Raw genomic sequence first — 23,188 nt, forward strand, 5'->3', positions numbered from 1 at the left:
GTTTGAAGGCAAAAGGTAGTAACACCAAATATTGATTTGATTTAGATTTTTCTTTTGTTTGCTCACTTTGCATTTTGTAAATTGATAACAATAAACACTCATTATTTATATTTCTGAAAGCATTCTTTGTTTACAGCATTTTTTCACACCTGCCTAAAACTTTTGCACAGTACTGTATATCTGAAGCAATTGCACAGGCTGTTTAGCCCTCATTCAGTGCCAGCCTTCAAATCTGCCAGTATGCCCATTGTACACCACAGCTGGCCACCCTACCCATTGCTTGCTGATGTTCAGACTTTTATTTCTGCAATCCTTGATATGATGACAGTATGATCATAGTCCTGCACTGACTGAAGGTACAGCTGTGTGAAGATACGTGTAAGGGAATTCACTCCCCAACTTTCGAGTCATACATATGGAGCAAATCCCCTTGGTGGGTTTGGGAGTGGGTGGTAAACTTAGGGGATACAGTGGCTGTATGTTTTCTCCTTTCTTCCTTTTTTTAGGCTTCAACAAATGGTGTGTAATAAAGCTGATCAGGTGTCGTTCACCAGATAGGCTAAAATCTGGTGGTGGTAAACAGCAGCACGATGTACATATACCATCACTGCACACCTCCAGCCCTACACGCTGCTCAATGAGGCTCCCAGTAGGGAGGAAATAGAGAGAAAAGCCAGTGGACAAACAAGCACATAAAAAGGGCCCAGAGAACACACTCCTCTTGAATCAATGAGTAAACATGGCTTTGGGGGGAATGGAACCAGCAAGAGGGTGAGAGAGTGTGCAGCCGGCCGGCAGGCAGACAGAGCGAGCTGCAAAAAGCTAGACGCCTCCTCAGTTGGGAAGTCTGCCAATTTAGAATGTGAAAAGGCGGCTGAGAGGCAAAAGTGAAAGAATAAATAAGCTGAGCTCTTGCGCAAAGAAGCCAGCAATATTTATGAGAAAAGGACTTCCAAAATTTCAGCCCAGCTACCCCAAAACTGTAGCAGAAGTCAGTGCTGGATGGATAGAAAAATCAGCAGTCTAAAGTTGACTAGGAGGCCAGTTGGTGAAACACAAAAAGTAGCATCATGATTGGGGAAGCTGAAGACTTCTTGTTTGCTATGCTAGCTCTCCATGCCATCCCTCTCTGCACCTTTATGCTGGATCATCATCTCTGTCCTAGAAAGAAATTAACAAAATGTCTTATTGTGGGGTCTCCACCTATACTGGCAAAATAAAAAGTGTGGACAAATGGCAGAACTTGAACTTGGTAAAATTTAAATGTAAACAAGTGTGAGACTCACACATTATGCATTCTTAATACTATCAATTCAGTCCTTGCCTAGAATCTGAATTTATCTAAATAGCCCCTTCCATCATGTCAAAGTATGGGGACTGGACAACAGAGAATTAAGAAATTGAGTGGTGTGCTCATGCCAGTGTATTATGTGCATGTACTTGAGTCTGTGTGCATGTGTAAGAGGGTACATGTGTGTTCATGTGTAGAAGTTATACAGTACATGTGGGCCCTTCAGTGTGTAAATGTACATGGATGTTTGTGAAGTGGTGTGTGTTTGTGTGATTTTCACATGTGTGCATGTATGTGTGTGTACACATCTGTGCACATGCCCACTTGCATATATGTAATTAAGCTCCATATCACTTTTAGATTAAACGTATTATTTAAATTGTTTGTTTTTTTTTGCTTTTATGCAAATTTGGCAGCCTGAATATTTTTTCCACTTTATCAACACTAAAAGTTGCTCTCTGCCCATTAAGTACACATGAGCTGAACTGAAAGGCATAAGTGGTGTAAAAGCTGGCGTGTCCATGTAGATTCACACACACACACTGTCTCACTCTGGCACACATGCCTCAAAGAGAGGCCGCCCCCGCTCTCGCACTGGGCTCTTATCACTGTTACATAATCAGGAAAACAAAAGTGACTGCAGCTGAGAGCTGGTATTTGGAGAAGCTGCCAGATCCTTTGTCGCCTCCTACGCACCCCAATTTTTTCTTCTTCTTCTCCATGCAGGTGTCCCCTGTGAAAGGTACTATATTTATCTATACTTATATGGTATATGCACTAAGCAATGGGTTGCCCACTGGTACAGCTTCGCAAATCCACCCTTCTGAATGTTCTACCTAGCAGTGTTGCCCTCTATAAGGCTTTCACTCTGTCAGTTCATGCCATAGACCTGGGCACGTGGGTTACCATTTAGCCTACCATCTAGCCTATGTCAGTTGGATATGAGAATACTTGCAGAAGATTGACGATGGAAGGTTGGCTTTGGAGGACCCCAATTGTCATTGCAATATACAGTAAGTTGTGGGGGCTTTGACTTCATGTCAGACTAGAAAGAGCAGTACAAGTATAATAAAAATGCACTGGAAATAAGTTCAATGATGCCAGCAAATGGGTAACATGTCAGAATTCTTGAAGCAGATTTCAATCCTGTATGAAGTTTATGAATATTACCTAACAAGAAGGGTAGTGGAGATATACAGTAGGTGCAATAATATAAAAGAGAGAGAACAGCTCCTAAAATAGCATCTGGGTGTTATGTTTCTGCTAAGGTAATACTGAGATGCAACCATATTTGAATGAAATGTCCATGAGAGAGTATGAAACTAGAAGACTAAGAGAGAAATTGTGAAAACCAATTTGTATCTAAGAACCATAATCAAAATACAACAGCAATAAGTTAGGAGCTGTGAAGTCAAATAGGGAAATAACGAAAGCAAATATACAAAATTTCTTTTATGGAGTTGCAGATAATCTTTGCATAATTGATGTGATACACATAGCCATCTAGGACCACTCTCCATGGTACACATAACTGCTAATGCAAAGCACTACTGCGGACAAAATGGCGGTGACTGGAAATAACATAAACAAAAGGAATTACTGGAAAAATAATTAATGAACCAATAGAATATGGAAAAAATATTCACAAGAAAAAAACCTGACACAAATCACGAATCATTACACTCACAAAATTCAAAATGAGGTCAAGAAATCAAAATGAGACTCAGTCTGAAACTCACAAAGCAGTCTTCTGGCCTGACACAGGCCCAACAAAAGGGATAGGCTTTTAATAACTAAAAAACAACTCAAAAATTGGAGAGAAGAACTGTGAAAACCTCTGGCCCACAATACCAAATGCAACATTCCCTCAAATTTAAAGATTTATTTGTAAACAGAGAATTCGCAAAACCAGAAGCATAGTGAAAATTACTTAAAAACAGCAAAGTAAACAAAAATTGACCCCACAATCCACATGCAAAGTCAAAAACTGAAGCGAAAAGAAACCAAAAACCAGAAAATTCCAAAACATACTTATGAGAGAAACTCAAAACAGTCATAACAATATTTAAACAACAGCAGAAAGACTAAACAAAGAAAAGATATCTGAACCAGACCAAAAACCCTTGTTCTACTATAACACTGAAGCATACCAAAATGTGTACGGTGCCTAGTCCATACTTGAATGAAAGGTTTCCATCTTATACTCCTTGTGGCCACCCTTTCTTACTGATTACTCACTTGTGGCCTTAATTTATCTGTGAAAAGACACAAAACAAGTGCAAGGAAATGATTTGGCTCTGGCACAGTCTGAGATTGGTGTTCAAAGAAGAGAAATATCATTGGAATCTCTGGATTTTGCAGGCACTTCACAGAACTGAGACTGGCATCACAAACTAAACACCCTTTAGTTGGAGAGCACATCACAGTTAATGACAGCAGTTGCTGAATGTCATGTTGAGAATGACAGATTACATGACTAGGAACTGAAGGATTAATGACTCCTTTACAGCCTCTTATCAGTTTAATATTTTGAAAGTATCATGAGCTTGATGCATTTTGAAAGACAATTATGGTGCTGCCTGACCCCATCGGTAGTTGTATGTTTTCTAGGTGTGATGACTTCAGCTACAGTCTTGGCTAGTGCTTTTCTATTTTTCATTCAGTTGTGGTATAACAAACATGAGATATTGTACAGACAAACCTCTCTTTTTTTATCTGGCTTTCCTTTCAGCCTTCGTTCTCATCGTATGTGTTGTACTTTCAGCTGAGTGCTCATTGGTTGTCAGCTGTCGCACACACAGGAATTCATCCCTGTGACTTAAGGCAAAATCAGATCTGCTTGGCCTTTTCATAATTCATGACAGAGCGCTATGAGTGAGAGTCTGGGGATGCCCCACCACATAACTGGTGGTCATGGGTGTATGTTAGGACTGTCTATAACTCATTAAGATTAAAAAAATGAAAGATATGACTGAAAATGACTGAAAAAGTTATGTAATGTGGGGCTGACCAAAGGGGCACAACAAAGTTTCATTCTTCCTACTTCCCCAATTCTGTCTGTGCTCTTTGTGGTTTTGTACATCACAGTCCTTTTCTTTTCTCGTGTGGCTTGCTAACTGTTGTGCTGAACAGCTTCTCCTCTCCTGTAAGTTCGTTTAGTTAAACTGTGTAATGAAGGCACATGACTAGAAGGAAGTGCATGCAAGGCTCAGGGGATTACGTGGAGACATGATTAATGCAGCTCAGGCTCTCCATGTTCTCATTGTGCCTAACGGCTGTGATGGATGATCTAGGCGATCTGTGGCATGACGCAGGTTTGGCATATCTGTCTCCGGCTTCCTACACTTCTCTCTTGAATCTGTCTGAATGAGCGACCCATAAAAAGGAAGTTGAGGTACAGATCCATCAGCTGCAAACATGTGAGGCAGCTTCTGGGGCAAGTAATGGGCAGCATGGAAGAGTTATCTGTAAATTACATTGGTCATGTTGCTTTACCTAGTGTGCTTCTTGTTTTGTGTTTGCCCATTGTCACCCATGTATGTGACTGGCTAGGATTTAGACTAATACACCATTCAGTTAAATAATTATTTACCTGACATATAGAAATAGGGCGTGTGTTATGTTACAATGACACCTAGAAGTGGCTTAGACAAATATCTTCCAGAGCGTAGCTCTCCTGAATAATAGCCCATCCTCACCTCCATATTATGGACAGCTTTATCTAAGAGAAATGTTTCAGCTGGAATGCTCTGCTATTCAAATTATGCTCCCTGCTTCTCCTTGTTTAAAGAAATGATTTCTACACTACAGTAATATTCAGAAAAATTAAGTTCCTATATGCTGTATGTTGGACAAATGCATCATAAAGAAGGATTTCATACAAAATCCATTTCTTTCATTTTACAGAGAAGCTAAACAGGGGCGAGAATGTCAGAAACAGAAACAGAAAACACTAAGCAGCACCATTGACTGGCACCATATTAAGCCACTAGCCTACCTGAAAAGCCTAGCCCATATTCTCTAAACCTCTGGACCTCAATGCCAGAACAGAGCATGTATGGGGAATGCTGCTTTGTGTATGATCACTGGCTAGTGATTGCCTTGCTGTGGGAGCCACCTTCTGCATGTCATCTCTGAGTCGTGAGGCTCTCATTCATATGAGAGGTACTTGAATGAACACACGTGGGGCGGGTGGCTTCATTTCAGGCTGCTAATTATATTGTGCAGGTGTTCCAAGATGCCAGAGCGTTGTGGTCATTAAGAGACAATGGGAAATCAAATTGACGCCCTGTGGCACACTTGCTCACCTGTTGGAAATTAAATTTACATCTCATGTATAATACATTATCCCTGCACTCGGGGACCTCAGCGGTATAAATTACAGTGGCTCGTCATGCTGCTTTCTAAATAGGATTACGATTTGTAAGAAAAGCAATAAAAGCTGCAACGCAGGAAGGAGCGGCTCATTAGAGGTGGAAGATAAGAAACCAGGAGCAAGTCTCTCGGTTTTGTCTCATTCCAGCAAATCAGCTCTATGACAGAATGAGTGAGAGTCTGTCTCATGCTTGGCCCTTGATGCTGATGCTTTAACATCAATAGATATAATCTGCAAGAAGAGAGGTCAGAAGACCTCTGTTGTATTCTTTCATGTCTCAGTTTTAAAGTTCATGAGGTCAGTGTGAAATGGTGGTAACAAAAAGTACAATGAGGAATGGCAGTAGAGGTACTATCTACCATTCTTTGATCATATGATTCCAACCAGGGCAAGTAGAGATTTACAGACAAAAATAATACACAGGAACCATATGATGATCAACACTCTTTAACTAGATGAAGACTAGCAAGCAGGTTTATCTGTAGAGAATCAGGTACCTGTCCCAAAATCCATTGCTGACAAACAATCACTTATCTTATTTCTAAAGTGAATTAATGAAAATAAGACTATTATACAAGTGAAATTGAAAGGCTTGTCAAAGGATATAAAAAGTAATCCAAAAATTTAAATTCTCATTTAAAAGCCAAAGTAATGTTATCTCAGTAATGTGGTTCCACGCATTTTTCTTGGCCTACTTCTATGAGGGCCTAGATCCTAGTAGACCAATTTAAGTTGCTTTGCTTCATACCCTTTCAAATGCCACTATGGAAGCAGACTTGTTAGAGACTGTCTTACAGCAACTGTTCTTCAAAACCTTGTGAGAAGGCTATGGAATTGCATTTTATCAAGGAAAGAGTGTGCTGTCCCAAACAGATATGCTGGAAATCTGGTACGGCTTCACTGGCTCATTTGAACGTGGCTCTTTGTGGGCTCCATGCCTTCTCAAACATTGAGATGATGATCACAAAGCACAAGGAACAGTTTCCTGAATATGCATGCAAACTACCCCAGTAGAATGTGGAACGAGAAACAGACTTAAGTTGAATGCCCGATGCCTTCAATTAGCTTATTTGCTGTCTTTCTTCCCTGTCACCCCTCTATAACAATGACTAGCAGTGAGACCAGACACTGGGTACTTGATTTAATAAACTGGGCCACTGCTTGATCTCAATCAAGATTCTTTTATGGGGTAAAGAAATCATAGGAACAGGATAACACAAAGAAAATCTGCTGACTGCCATAGGCTACAGGACTGTTTAAGACTTCCCATGAGAAAATGGGTATAGTAAAGAAAAAAATAAGAGAGCAGAATTTAAAAAGAAAATATGGATTTCTGCAGGTAGTACCTTGGATGAGGAAACCTGAAATTAACGGTGTTAACTCCATGGGTGGACCAGGTTCAGTGTTGGAAAGTGCACTGTGAAAAAGCAGGTTTACTTACAATACTACCTCAAAGTTACAATGGCTTCAAATAATAAAAAAATCAAAAGAAATCGCAATGCAAATGACAATTTTGTCCATAGCATTAAGAAATCATTCAGCATATAAACCACATCAGGTTATTCCAGAAAAACTCTCTTGAGCACCAACAGACATGACTGCAGGTGCAGTAGTTAAGATGCTTGCTCACTCTCTGTCTCTGCTACAGCTGTTATTTTCTCCAGGTGTTGTCAGAGCATACAGATGTTGGGACAGTGGAAGCTTATGGAGGGCCAAAGTTCAAAGTGCCAGGTGAAGCAGGTCAGTAGTTGTGCTGCTCCAGCAGGTCCTGGATGAAGTGATGATTTTCAGATGTAGAAGTGCTGTATGGAAAGACTTGGGGAGAGGGCATCTGCAAGGCACTACCTCCCCTAGGACATTAGAGGGCAGCCAACCTAGGCAGCTGTGGCACCATGGATTCCCGCAGGGCATGCTGGGAGTTGGAGTTTGATACAGCCCTGTTGGGTTCCGTGGGGGCTGCCAGGGGGCTCTGCAGAGCCCTACTTTGGGCTTTCACTACACCTGAGAATGATTGATGAGCCACCTGGAACACTTCCAAGACCAGCTTAAAAGGAGCTGGCTCACTCCATTCAGGGAGCCAGAGTCGGGTGGAAGAGGACAAAGCTTCCTGGATTAGGAGTTGAGGCAAGAAAAAGGAAGAGAAAGAGAGAAGAAGAGTGTGTTTTGTGATTTGGTGTTGTGGGCATTTTTTGCTGTGGTGAGCAAGAGACAAGTACTTCCCTATGGAAATAAAAATGTGTGCTGTGCAACACTTGTGTCTCTGCCTGTCTGTGTCGCATTAGGGTGGCTGTAACGCCCAGGTGGTCCACACCCTTTTTAAAAGTTTAACATACTATTACTTTGCTACAGTAAACCAATCAATGTTTAACTAGAAGTGTTGCCCTCCTTTTGTTAGAAAACTCTGGAAACAAAGAACTTGTTCAGTGTTTCACCTGACAAAGGCCAGAAATATTTTCTCACAGACTTATACATAATAATAGTAATAACAAAAACCAAGAATGTGTAATAAAAAGGAAAAGCAAGCAAAGTAACATAATAATAGTAAATAAGAATTATTCTACCCCATAGATGTTTTCACATTCTTTCAATATACAGTAATCACAGTGGATATGATGTAGCTCTTTTGACAAAAAAAGACTCTTTAATGTTAGAGTGAAGGCAGATCTTTGCAAAATGAACATAAAATATAAAATGCATTATCACTTAAGTATTCACCCTCTTCAAGTCAATATTTAGTATTTATATCTAGCACCTTAGTCGGCCATGACAGCCTTGAGTCTATGTGCACATGTCTTTCTCTCTATAGGCTTTGCATATCTTCACTCTGTAATTTTTTCCAGTTCTTCTCAAGATATGTTATGTTGTGAGTGAACAGCCTTTTTCAAGTCCAGCTACAAATTCTCAATTTTCTTGATATCTGGACTCTGACTTGGCCAATCCAGGACATTAACATTACTGATTTTAAGCAATTGATGTGTAGCTTTGGCTTTATGCTTGGGGTTGTAATCTTTTTCCAAGGTAAATATTCCTTGCTGATTGGATTAGGTTTTTGACCAAAATTTTGCTGTATTCATTTTACCATCTACCCTCACAAACCTTCCAGGGCCTGCTGCAGAGAAGCATCCTCACAGCATGATGCAGTCGCCACCATGTTCCACTGTGGGAATGGTGTGTTTTTGATAATGTGCAGTGTTTGGCTTATAGGTGTTTAATTATTTTGTGAGTAACCTTTTCTACTCACTCTTAATGGATGTCTGTTATGCATCCCACTCACCTTACTCCTGTGACTAACTGTGGAGCAGCACACTCTGTTGTGGTAGTCATTATGCATCTTTCCACACCCTTGATATGGTCATTTAACAACTATGAGCCATTTTTCATTTGCTTCCAGAATATCTAAATTAAATTCCACTTCATTTGTGTACCTATTGTCTATCTAGCTCCACTTATTTATTTATTTTTTGCCATCTACAGTGTGTCCTGCTTACCACACTAATGACTCTACTTTCTACTAAGCTCCAGTAACCCCTTTTTATCTATCATACATTGTACTCTGCTTTGTTTAGTGGTTGCTTATTGTGTGGTCTGCACTGGTGACGCTGCTCACTCTAGGATCGGAGGTTATGGAGTAATTATTCAATACGGAACTGCACTTTGATATTGTCATGCTATACTGAGTGTGCTGTAACACAATACCTAGCTGAATCTCAACCCAAAAAGTTGACTTGAATTTTAGAATACTAAATCCATTTGCTTTTCATAATGTCCATATCTAATTTAAACTTTGACTGTCAATCTTTGAATAAAATGGCCACTGTGGCATAATTATGTCTAAAGCACTAAGGCTTACCCACTTAAGGGAAAGTATATATTCCCCAACACACACAAACTTTATTGATCATAAAAAAACAAATAAAAAAAACTGCAGAAATTACATTTTTTCAGGTTTGAGGTTGCCAACACTTTGAATATTAGTTTAGCTCCTAAACAGAATCTGCAAAGTGTGTTCAATGTGTGTTTGCCACAATCTTAAGAATTCAAGGAGACACAGGAAGGGGTTGATCCTTTCTTTGGAGGTCTATTTTGCCAGTCTGTTCTCTTTTCATTAACAAATGCTAGCCTACATACAGAACTTTATAGTATTGAAATAGAAACACTTTGTTACTGTACCTGAATATGTTTTGGGAATATTTCTGCTTTACATGAGTATATATTTTCTGTCTACTTTCACTATTACTTCACTACATTTTCAAATGCAAATGGTTATTTTTACTTTAATATATTTTGCTAGACATGTCCATTACTACAATATTAATCAAAAAGACAAATCAGCTACGCAAATACACTAATTGTTTTACAAAGTTAAATACAGGATTCTCCTACTTTAGGAAAATTTACATGTATATATATGAAGGATGTTGGATAATCTTAATATTTTCACTGTTGGCACTAACACCCTGCCATCTACACAGTCAATTCATGTACACCTCACTGACGCCCACAGAACTGGGCAGAGCTGAATGTTTGGGGTTGTTAGTGACACACAGTTTCAGTCTCAGTCAATCTCAGTGCTAATGTTGTGTTCAGACACAGTCCTCACAGCTGCCTGCCGAATGGGATAGAGCCTATCTAAAGGCTGCAGAGAGGTAGGCTTATACATTTACGTATTGTGAGTCACTCACCTTGTTACGTGTGTTGTGTTCTCATAATATCCTGGCCTTCGAAACTCCAAAACAGATTGTGAAACAGTTGGAAAAGCCCATGAAAAACTGAAAGGCCATACTTTTGCAAATGAAACTAGAAGTAATCAAGTGTTGGCAAAATGCCTTACTGAACATTATTCAGTGAAGGGCAATGTCTTATTAAGGTTTGTTTTGATGCCGAATGTTATTATTAAGCCAGTTCTGCCAATCTTCACTTAGTTCAGTGTTATTTGTACAAAAAAAGGGGTCATTGTTAGATACAGGGAACACTTAAGATTGTTTTTTCATTTAAATTAATTGTAATTAGGTATTTGTGTTATGAAAATTCGCTTTATTAAGGACATTTCAGGAACAAATTAATTCATTCTTAAAGCTAAGAAAGCCTGTGCACCACTTTCATTAGTGCTTACCCCAATGAATTACGAAACAATCGTTAAGATGTCTGGTCATGCTGAATGTCACTTCTTAAAGATCCAGTTACTTGGCTCATAATTTAGTAATTGTGTAACAACTCAGAAGCAAGACAGAAGGTAGACTGAATTTTTTTGACAATGTGTAAATTAGAGCACAGTCCTACATTTATGTATAGTTTTTATACTGAAGCATACATGATATTAGATACTTTATAACTTTTTCTTGAGTAGTTTATTTCATGGACAGCTTTGACTTCAGTGATTTTCCAGAAAGATATTTCCACTTTTACTCAAGTATGACTGTTGGCTACTTTGTACAACAATGCCCTTGTATGATTTGTATCATTAAATTACACACTAGGTTGCACACAGGTTATTTTTCCTGAACACTACTACCCAGCAATAAGTAGCTAGAAGGTAGGACTCCATGAAAGGATTGCTACACCACTGAATCTAAATACTGTATAAGGATCCAATAGGAGTTTGTTTCGGAGTTCACAGGACACCACTAACTTGCACCCTCAACGATTCCATATTCTAAATGTTATGCTTTTATAAAGAAGTGAAATTAAACTATCATAACTAAAATGTGACAGATTCAAAACTATAACATTTGCTACCTTCCAACCATTTTCAGATCTTCTGAACGTCTCTCTGTTCTCTAAAGAATATAGAGGGCAGATAAAAAGCGGAGCTAGGCTGAAGAAACGCCATGCTTGCTGTCCATGGTGCTGAAAGCTCAGAGCTGGAGAAGCAGCTCTATCCCGTAGGTCAATCACAGAGGACTACATGATAAAGAATTTGGAAACCAGCAAAATAAGCAGCTTGCATCAATGTTCTTTTTATGGTGTTGTCCTTTGTTTCTAATTTGTGGTACACTTCTTCACATTTCTAGAGTGCTCTCAAGTTTTTTAAAGTCCCCACATTTTCCATGGAAATAATTTAATTATTGATGTCCATTTTTCCTCTACTAATGATTTGGCAGTTTGGGAGTTATAAAGAGTTCAAAATATTTCTATTTGAGAAGGCAGATAAGGAGCTACATACAGTATAAGATGAATTGGTCTGAAGAATAGCCATGAAGCAGGGAGCAATCCACTTCACAGAAGTGTTGTCCTTAGGTATGCCTTGCATATGGAATTTGCACGTGGGTTTCCTACCATGGTCCAAATCATGTGAGCATAAGCCTTCCCTATGATGAATAGGGGAATCCTTAATTTCCTGCTTCATACTGGTTGCTGTTGGACTCTGGTGGCTTAGAAACTTTAGTAAGACAAAAGTGATACAGAAAATGATCGCTTATCAGATGTATGATATACAGTTTCTTTCAGAATTTGCTGTCTGCCTTTGATTTTCTGAGTTAGTGACATTAGTGTACTGCACATTTTCCCTTGTGGTATGGTGGTACTCGTTTGCTGGTTAACCAGCTCAAGCTGAATGGAGTACCATTTCGTATATTTTTATTTAGCCCTTTACATGCATCATATGAATAAAGCAGGCTTCCCAGTGCAAAAGTGGCCAGGAAACCATTAGAAATTTAGCATTTTGCCATTACTAAAAATTGGACTTGGTAAAGGTCACTCTATGAAATGTCACAGCGAAATGGACAGGCGTAACTTGTTCAGCAGACCTTTTTCACTTAAAGTATTCTTGGCATGTTTAAAATATTTTATTGCTAAATACAGAAAAAAATAGAAAAAATGGGATGTAAGGCATAAGTCAGAAATCATTTGCCTCTTGTGGGTTCTGATGCTTCCAATTCTGTGCAAATATCCTTGTACTGCACTTGTCAAGGACCTGCACTACACCTTCCAGAAAACCCAGCTAGGCAAAGAACCCACTGATAAATTGCAAAAATGTACACATTTATAAACTCAATTAATATAATAAAGTTGAGTCATACATCCTTTAGTCAAGTTAAGATCAAAAAGTGGGATTTAGGGGACATCACTCTAACAAAACATTTGTCACAATTCATCAGAAAATAAATGATCAAAGACGCTGCTAGACTAGAAATGATCCAGTCATGCCTCAGAATACAAGAGAAAGCAGAATGCTGAGGAGAAGCAACATCTCTAGAAAGGCAGTTGGTCTACATCACAAGACCAGACTTAGAGATTAGGGCCAGTAGAGAACGATGAATACAAGCAAACAAGTTAGGAGGCTAGCATGTGCTGCTAAATTTATCAACTAACCAAGTGGCAAGTGCAGATTTGAATTATGTTGCTGAGCAGCAGGAGACACCTGTTTGTGATTTTTTTTAAGACTTAAATGATTGTGTGTTTACAAGCAAAGCAGCATGTAATACAGGTGCAGGAGACCTCCTGCCGCTTCTGACAGTCTGTAAAGGGTATTTAAAATAGTGTTAAAAGAGTCAACATCCCTGTCAACATGAAGTGGACACAGAATAGTACAGAATGTGGAGATCTGGAGAATGGGTGAAGCTTGAGGGGAGCCATGGATCATTGCAGGGGGTGAGATGGGGGATTACTGTCTGTTTCTGTGGCAGTAAAATGGTGATGCAGATTAGCTTGTAAGCAACTAATCTGGCGACTTACACAGTTACTGTGCTGAATGTTTGTCCCCTACAAATAAATAATGGTCATTTGTAGCATTTTACTGCATGGACAGGAGTAGCCACAGACTCGACCAATGAGTGCAACATTTGATGACAGAAAGAGAAAAGTCTTCCTGAGACCGTGTATATGACAATGTGATGCAAGTCAGTCTGATCAGGCCTCGCTGTTCATTCTCATTTTATGCTCTCATCTTCTGCACTTTAGTTTTTTTCTCCTTGCACCTAAGTTCGTACTGGAAAAGTGTGAAGGATGAGGTAGAAGGCAGTGGTGGAAGGCCTTCCTGCGCCATGACCTTATAACAGCTTGTGCAGCAGAGATCTGCTTGAGTGGCTTGCAGGCTCGAGTTATTGCATAATTAAACGTCAACTTAATTAACAATAAGAGAGGAGCCGCATTTTCTGCATGTCTGAGGTGTGTGGAGTGAATAATGTGATTCTCAGGCCTAATGAATCACCTGATTATACACTGTGATGCTCAGCGTAATTAGCAGCACGAGAAAGGAAGCGGCAAGAAGATTTTTTTTTGGATGATCATTAGTTACATTGTACCGCTAAAAATATTTCAACTGACAATTAAAATGTCTGGAAAGGTGTGAAGTATCAGCTGGCCCTGTGGAGCAGCGAGAACAGGAATATAAGAGAAGGTGAAAGCTGTCTACACATGAGGAAAGCTGAAGAGAGAGATGCATTTCACATACATATGTATAAAATGGGTGTGTGCAAATAATGCGACAAAGGAAATGCCAATAAATAAGAGAAGTAGCTGTGAAGTACAGCGTAGTATAAGAAGAATGGGTACCATAACATATGTCACAATGAGGTCATGTAAGTTTTCACCTTAGGAATATGTGTGTGAAAGTTAAAAGTGTGTGAGGATGGAAATCTCAGAAAACAGAAAACAATATGTGGAAAACTAGGAGTCCTTTAGAGTGTGAAAAAAAGCACTGCGGCTATGATGGGATTATAATAAGTCTGTATACACTCACTGAGCAAATTATTAGGAACGCCCATACACCTGCTTACCCATGCAATTATCAAATCAGCCAATCACGTGGCAGCAGTGCAATACAGTGCAATGCATAAAACCAAATCACATAGGTGACTGGGGCTTCAGTTACTGTTCACAAAGAACACCCAAATAGACAAAGAATGTGATCTTAGTGACTGTGGCATGATTCTTGGTGTCAGATGGTCTGGTTTGAATATTCCTGTAAGTACTGATCTTCTGCAATTTTCACACATAGCAGTCTCCAGAGTTATCACAGTATGGTACAAGAAACAGAAACATCAAGTGAACGTCAGCTCTATGGATGTAAAGGCCTTGTTGATGAGGGATGTCCGAAGAGAATGTTGAGTCTGGTTCAACCTGACAGAAAGGAATGGCAAGTCAGTTACCCATGCTGTACAACAGTGGTGATCAGAAAAACATCTCAAAATGTACAACTAATTGAACCTTGAGCCAAATGGGCAAAATACCAAATGGGGTTCCTCTCCTGTCAGCCAAGAACAGAAAGTGGGGCTTCAGTGGGCACAGGTTCACCAAAACTGGACAGCTGAAGACTGGAAGAGCATAGCCTGGTCTGATGAATGTCCATTTTTGCTGAGAGACACAGATGGTAGGGTCAGAATTTGGTGCCAACAAAATCAATTTATGTGCCTAACCTGCCTTGTGTCAGAACTCCTGGCTGATGGTAGTGGTGTTATGGTGTGGGGAATGTTTTCTTGGCACATTTTGAGCCCATTACTTCCAATCAATCATTGCTTGAATGCCACAGCTTACCTGAGTACTGTTGCTGACCATGTACATCCCTTCATGGCCACAACATAACCATCTTCTAATGGCTACTTCCAGGATGATAATGCACCATGCTACAAAGCAAACGTTGTCTCAATCTGGTCTCATGAACATAACAATGAGTTCAGTGTTCTTTAATGACTTTTCCAGTCACCAGATCTGAATCCAATAGAACAATTTTAGCATGGTAGAACAGGAGATTCAAAGCATGAACCTGCAGCTGACAAACCTGCAGACATTGTGTGATGCATATGGACAAGAATCTTAAGGTAATGTTTTCAACATCTTGTGAAATCCATGGCAAGAAGAATTTAAGCTGTCTTGAGATCAAAAGGAGGCCCTTTCCAGTATTAGTATAATGTTCCTAATTATTTATTATAGTATGGGTATGTAACTCCTGGGCAGATGTTCCTCATCTGAATAGAGTGACCTTTCTCGGTCCATAGGATCCTAAGATCTATCAAATAGTGCACTCCGAGACTGTTGTAAATACACCTGCAGGAGCCTGCAACCAGCATACTGTATTTCATACCTCTATAGAGGCCAGCAGAGCCTGTGATGATTGCTAGCTGCCAAAAGCCAGACAGTTCTGCTAAGAAGTTTTAAGTTCATCTGATCAACATAAATACATCATGTACATTCAGTGTTGCTACTGCATAGTCATATTGCTCCCTAAGTGTTAGAATTTGGTTAAATAGGAAAATACAGGTTATAGAAAAAGAAACTTTTTGTATGACCTGAAAATGCCACTATGTTGAAGCATGTGGAGGCCCAGCTAAGCTCCCCAGAGTGCTAATATATAAAAATGGTGTGCTAAACTTAATACAGCACGCAGCACATGAGGCTGCTTTGTGAAGCCTGTCACTGCTTTTTTTTTTACTCCAACGGCAGAATTATTTTGTGCTCGACATATAGTGTATCAAGTTTAATAAAGAGACTAGAAATTCCACCAGACTGTATATACATACTAAGCAAATATATATTAAGAAATTCTTCAAATGTTTACACATTTGGTCAGCAGGAAAGCATGCATGATTTTTAAAATGCCTTTTTGTCAAACGTAGTGCATGCAGTTAGTTTGTACTGTATATGGCCCTTTTCATTTCAATAGACTTGGCTGACAGGTCATATGACACAAATCTGCATTTGGGAAAAAAGTCAAAATGCAATTGTAGCCACTTCTTTATTGCAGACTTAGGCTCAGGAGGGCTGGAATGTAGTTCTTTACCTAAAATGCATTTATTCATTTTCAAAATCCTAATAATCCAATATAACATTATAGTTGACTGGAGCCTATTCTTACAGCATTATGTAAAGGATAGAAACCAGTCCCCAGGGCAGCACTCCATCATGGCATGCACACACTCACACTAGGCAAATTCTGAGCTCATCTTATATTGCACATCTTAGGGTCATGTTAGAATTGACCCCGTCCTCCTCTTTTATATCATTTATTATGAAGACCTTAACAAAATGTCTTAAATCCCCTACTTATATCTCATTGTCAGTTACTGTAGCAGAGCACTTCTTCCACCCTCCTCTTGTTTCTCTATAACACAAAGGAATAAGACATAGTAAAAGAACAAGAAGGAGAAAGATACACATTTAGTTATGCATTATAGATAATATGTCCAAATCATAAAGAGGCAATGCACAATAAGTGTTATTTAGGAAAAAGCTAACAGGAGGCTCACTCTTTAATTAATCTTTGGTGCAGCCTGCTCTGGCATGGCTCTTTAATTGACTGAGGGATGTCTTGGCCTCGTCTATGGATGGAAAATACCATAAAGAGACATGGAGTGGCAGATAGACCAAACTAATACCAGTTCCTGTCACATGTCAAGGAGGCATCATGGTGCAGAGCAGCTCTCTTGTTTCAACAACCAGTGTACATCAGCAACACCTTGGTTCTCCAATTCCTGCTTAGTACTATTTTTTATTTTGATAAAACTCATGGATGAATACCATACCATTACATCCAGCTAGATTGGCTTTTCATCTTAGGGAATTCACAATGACAAAGAAATGTGTTTTTTTCTTTAGAACATTAGAACAATCTAGATGAGAACAGGCCAATTAGCCCAACAAAGCTTGCCAATCCTATCCACTTATTTCTTCACAAAAATCATCAAGTTGAGTTTTGAAAGTCCCTGAAGTCTTACTGTCTACCACACTACTTGGTAGCTTATTCCAAGTGTCTATAGTTCTTTGTGTAAAGAATAATTTCCTACTGTTTGTGCGAAATTTACTCTTAAGAAGTTTCCAGATGTATCCCCAGGTTCTTGATGAACTCATTTTAAAATAACAATCTCAATCCACTGTACTAATTCCCTTCATTATTTTAAACACTTCAATCATGTCACCTTTTAATCTTCTTTTGCTTAAACTGTATAGCGTCAGCTCTTTCAATTTTTCCTCATAATTCATCCCCTTTAGCCCTGGAATCAGCCTAGTTGCTCTTCTCTGGACCTTTTCTAGAGCTGCTATGTCCTTTTTGTAGCCTGTAGACCACAACTGCACATAGTACTCCAGATGAGGCCTCACCAGTGTGTTATAAAGCTTGAGCAGAACCTCCTGTGACTTGTACTCCACACATCGTGCTATATAACCTAAAATTCTGTTTGCCTTCTTAATGGCTTCTGAACACTGTTAGGAAGTTGATAGTTAAGAGTCCACTATGACTCCTAAATTCTTCTCATATGGTGTATTCTCGATTTTCTGACCACCCATTGTGTATTCAAACCTAACATTTTTACTTCCTATGTGTAATACTTTACATTTACTGACATTAAATTTCTTCTGCCACAAATCTGCCCAAGCCTATATGCTATCGAAGTCCTTCTGTAATGATAAAATGGATTCCAAATTATCTGCCAATCCACCTTGGTATCATCTGCAAACTTAATCAGCTTGTTACTTTTATTCCTATCTAAATCATGTATATATATTAAAAATGGCAGCGGCCCTAGCACTGACCCCTGTGGAACACAACTCTTAACATCGGCCAATTCTGATGAGGTTCCTTGCACCATCACCCTCTGCTTCCTGTGTCTGAGTCAATTCTGCACCCATCTAAAAAAATCACCCTGAACTACCACTTCTTTTAGTTCAATGCCCAACCTCTCATAGGCCTTATCAAATACTTCCTGAAAGTCAAGATAAATAATGTAATATGCTCCACTTTGATCATATCCTTTTGTTGCCTCCTTATAGAATTCCAGCGTTAGTAAAACATGATCTCCCTCTTCTGAGCCCATGCTGACTCTTCCTAATAACTACTGTCCTTGCCAGGTGTTCCTCAATCCTATCCTTAATAATTCCTTCCATTAATTTTCCTGTGATGCATGTTAAGCTTACTTGCCTATAACTACTTGGATCTGCCCTGTCACCATTTTTTTTTATAATGGGATGATATCTGCCATTTTCCAGTCCTTCAGAAATCTCTCTAGTGTGCAGTGACTTCCTAAAAATATGTGTCTAGGGTTTATATATGTACTCGCTAACCTCCTTAAGAATTCGAGGGTAAATATTACTTGGTCCTGGTGATTTGTTTGATTTCATCTTATTTAATCTTAGTATGTGCATCTTGGGAACTGCAGGTCTGACATTGTGGTCAGCAACACAGGAGCGCCTGGAGGCGACTGTACTTTCTCCGGTCCTGTTCAGCCTATATACATCGGACTTCCAATACAACGCGGAGTCCTGCCACGTGCAAAAGTTCACTGACGACACTACTATCATGGGCTGCATCAGGAGTGGGCAGGAGGAGGAGTATAGGAACCTAATCAAGGACTTTGTTAAATGGTGCGACTCAAACCACCTACACCTGAACACCAGCAAAACCAAGGAGCTGGTGGTGGATTTTAGGAGACCCAGGCCCCTCCTGGACCCCATGATCATCAGAGGTGACTGTGTGCAGAGGGTGCAGACCTATAAATACTTGAGAGTGCAGATGGATGATAAATTGGACTGGACTGCCAATACTGATGCTCTGTGTAAGAGAGAACAGAGCCGATTATACTTCCTTAGAAGGCTGGTGTCCTTCAACATATGCAATAAGATGCAGATGTTCTATCAGACGGTTGTGGCGAGTGCCCTCTTCTACGCAGTGGTGTGCTGGGGAGGCAGCATAAAGAAGAGGGACGCCTCACACCTGGACAAACTGGTGAGGAAGGCAGGCTCTATTGTGGGCATGGAGCTGGACAGCTTGACATCTTTGGCAGAGCGATGGCCGCTCAGCAGGCTTCTGTCAATCATGGAGAATCCACTGCATCCACTAAACAGTGTCATCTCCAGACAGATGAGCAGCTTCAGCGACAGAGTGCTGTCACTGTCCTGCTCCACTGACAGACTGAGGAGATCGTTCCTCCCCCACACTATGTGACTCTTCAGTTCCACCCGGGGGGGTAAACGTTAACATTATACAAAGTTATTGTCTGTTTTACCTGCATTTTTATCACTCCTTAATTTAATTTTGTTTTTTATCAGTATGCTGTTGCTGGAGTATGTGAATTTCCCCTTGGGAATAATAAAGTATCTATCTATCTATCTATCTATCTATCTATCTATCTATCTATCTATCTATCTATCTATCTATCTATCTATCTATCTATCTATCTATCTATCTATCTATCTATCTATCTATCTATCTATCTATCTATCTATCTATCTATCTATCTATCTATCTATCTATCTATCTATCTATCTATCAACAAGCGGCTGAAATGAGTTTCCTCCACAGGGTGTCTGGGCTTTCCCTTAAAGATAGCGTGAGAAGCTCAGTCATCCGGGAGGGGCTCAGAGTAGAGCCGCTACTTCTCTGTATCGAGAGGAGTCAGATGAGGTGGCTCGGGCATCTGATCAGGATGCCTCCTGGACGCCTCCCTGGTGAGGTGTTCTGGGCACGTCTAACCGGGAGGAGGCCCTGGGGAAGACCCAGGACACACTGGAGGGACTATGTCTCTCGGCTGGCCTGGGAACGCCTTGGGATTCCCCCGGAAGAGCTAGAAGAAGTGGCTGGGGAGAGGGAAGTCTGGGTATCTCTGCTCAAGTTGCTGCCCCTGCGACCCGATCTTGGATAAGCAGAAGAGGATGGATGGATGGATAGATGGTATCTGAACTCTTACAAAATACTGGCAATTGTATAAAGTTATGGTCACTTGACCCTAGTAGTTCAATCAGCTCTACACCTTCAATTTTATCTTGATTAATACAAAATACTAAATCCAGACAAGCTTCACCCCGTGTTGGTACTTTAACATGCTGTGTCAAAAAAACATTCGCTGATTACTTCTAAAACTCTTGTGCTCCTCCATCTGCAAGGTTATCCCAGTTAATATTTGGATAATTAAAGTCTCCCATGACTATAATATCTCCCTGTAAACTTGCCTTTTTGATATTAATAAAAAGATGTGTGTTGAAATTACTGTCTGAGTTGGGTGGTCGATAACACTCCTAAAATAAGGCATCTTCCCTAATATTTTCCAGGCGAAGCCACATGTTCTCACTAAGATGGGGCTCATCGTCCAATTGAAGACGACTTACATTTAAATTCTGTTTGACATAAACACCAACCCCACCTCCTTTTCTGTTCTGTCTATCCTTCCTAAAAAATTTGTATCTCTCTATGTTACACTCATCCCCATCTTTGCTATTTTGCCAGGTTTCTGTTACTGCTGTTGCTTTAAGTCACTAAACAATCTTTAAATGACTATTTAAAAAACATTATTAAAATGTTAAACATTAATGTACAGTATATCACAGAGAGAATTCAGAGTACATGGGGCGAACATGTGAAGTTACCATTATTTTTAGGAAATAAACAGTCACAGCCATTATCCACAAAGTGGACTTCTTCAATCCATATCAGACATGAAATCTGCCCTACAATCATGCTTTGCAGTAAATGTGATGTAGATTGGTGCTGTAGTGATGGAGCTATACTAAGTCGATTGTCTGAAATGATTCTTGATTAGCCCCCCCCCCCCCCCCCGCCCCAAAAAAAGAAAAAAAACAAATGATAAACAGCTCAACTATATCTTTCCGTGTAATTCTGAGAAAGTCCTTGGTAACTATTATCAGGTATTGAGGGTCTCAGCCAACATAGCTTCAGGAAGTCATCTAATAATAATAATTGTTTTCCAGACTAGAGAGTTGTGACATTCTCCCTTTTGGACTGTTATTAAAAGTTTACTTATTATTTTTTTAAATATCCTTTTTTAAAATCTCAAACTGATATTTAAAACAATATCTGGAGTGTCCCATGGGCTGTGGCCATCTCCAATTTCACAGGCTTATTTGGGGTTAAATTGCCACACACTGCAGAACATTTCTCATTAGACCTGCATGTCACTGTGGAAGGAGCTAATTGATTTCAATTACTGGCAACATCTGCCCTGACGAATCTGAGATGCTGCTTCAAACCCACTGTTACTTTTACTGTCATTAAATGTAACAATCCAGATCAACAAATGAAACTAGCGCCTACTGGGACAAAAGGGTGCACAAAACATTTACTGTTTTTTCTTAAATACATTCTGAAATGGATTAAAATCATACAAGTAATCAGATCTGCTTTAAAGAGAATATAGCCTGAAGAGGAATTACGTGTGTAGGAGGATTTCAGCAGCAGTTCTGGGTACAGGAGAGGTGGGCAATAGACATGTAGTATTTACATGTAGCTGGAGTACAGGCAAATGACACAAAATAAACTCCTGAGATGTGAATTAAGAAGGTTTGTCAATACTTTGTGAAATGAAATAATCCAGAAGATTTCATCAAGAAGCTCAGTCATGGATATGTGCTCGCTTTAGCAGAAAAAGAAGAAAATTGACAACAGCCTAAGCAACAACATATCCACAAAACTGTGATAAGCTGAGGACTAAGGCGCTAAGCTCCTGGGGCAAGCAGAGCATAAGGGCGGACAGACAGATCAGGGCAAAGATGTTACAATGACCACGATAAGCTATATGAGATAAATTTGGATTTATCTGCAGCCAGGTTAGACTTTTACAGAAAGAAGTACAGTTTTATATAAAAACAGAGTGCAGCAAAATTATCTGTGATCTTATTACAGAGTGAAAGTGTAGACAAAAAAAAGATGAGAACTTAGCTTCTGTTTAGCTTAAAAAAGTGTGACTGCGGTGAATGGATGAAGGTGACAGGAATACATTGAGTCACTCCAGCAGAAACAAAGAAGGAAGACAAGTGTCCCTTGGGAGGGGTGTTTAAAACCCCATTCTTGATGGAGTCCTTAGCAGCTCAAACATTTATCACAGAGCCTTAGACAGACACAAGTCCATACAATGAGTGAGATCTCTGGTAGAAAACTTCATGCGTGTGGTCAGATGACATCTGAATCCCTTCAGAATGGTAACTATGTACACAGTGTAGAATGAAGTGTGGCTTGGCCTGCCTACTAAAAAGTTAGCTGCTTGTGAATCAAGACCATCATGCAAGTACTATACTTATGCTTCTAAATCATTACTGTCCACTTCTATGTGTCTGATTTCCAAAGAATAAAAACACTGTGACAATATCTTCATTTCTGCTAAATATGCTGCTGTTTAAACTGATGTCAGTCTTTGGCAACACCATGCTGTTCACAATGAAAAGAACATAATGATGAGCCTTCTACAAGATCATCACAACCCCTCAGATTTATTACAACAGACACATTAGTGCGCATCTCAAAACATGAAGAAGAGAAGGAAGAGCTTTCATACTAAATCAAAATTGACACAAATTCTCCTTCTAGCTAAAGAATGTCTGAATCTTTTAGTATTGAGCATTCACTTAAAACGCAAAGTCCTATCTTTGCCTGTTGTTAATAGAAGGGAATTATGTAGCAAAACTGAACAGTTAATTAGGGTACACATCAGCCCAACAAAGCACTACACTAACATTTGTTATGTGTGCATTTTTGCTCACTATATGCACTTCACCTTCTCATGGCTTTGGTCAATCCCCTTTCTCCACCTGGTGTTCATCTGCTATTTATCTCAAAAACTTCACCAACACTCAAAAGTCTAAGT

General features: G+C 39.6%; 1 protein-coding gene across 3 annotated transcripts in view; it reads left to right on the forward strand.

The window, feature by feature from the left end:
• The window catches only part of arpp21 (cAMP-regulated phosphoprotein, 21), a 511,143-nt gene that overhangs the window by 352,025 nt on the left and 135,930 nt on the right, over window positions 1–23,188 (forward strand). Inside the window, exon 1 of one of the 3 annotated variants that reach the window (XM_051935898.1) lies at window positions 5,912–5,916. The exons of the other annotated variants lie outside the window; for them this stretch is intronic. The gene's annotated coding sequence lies outside the window, so the exon portion shown is untranslated. Of the gene's footprint in view, window positions 1–5,911; window positions 5,917–23,188 lie in introns of those variants that run through there. 3 annotated transcript variants of the gene reach the window in all.

Source organism: Erpetoichthys calabaricus, chromosome 13, assembly GCF_900747795.2.
Source record: "Erpetoichthys calabaricus chromosome 13, fErpCal1.3, whole genome shotgun sequence".
Classification (NCBI taxonomy): domain Eukaryota; kingdom Metazoa; phylum Chordata; class Cladistia; order Polypteriformes; family Polypteridae; genus Erpetoichthys; species Erpetoichthys calabaricus.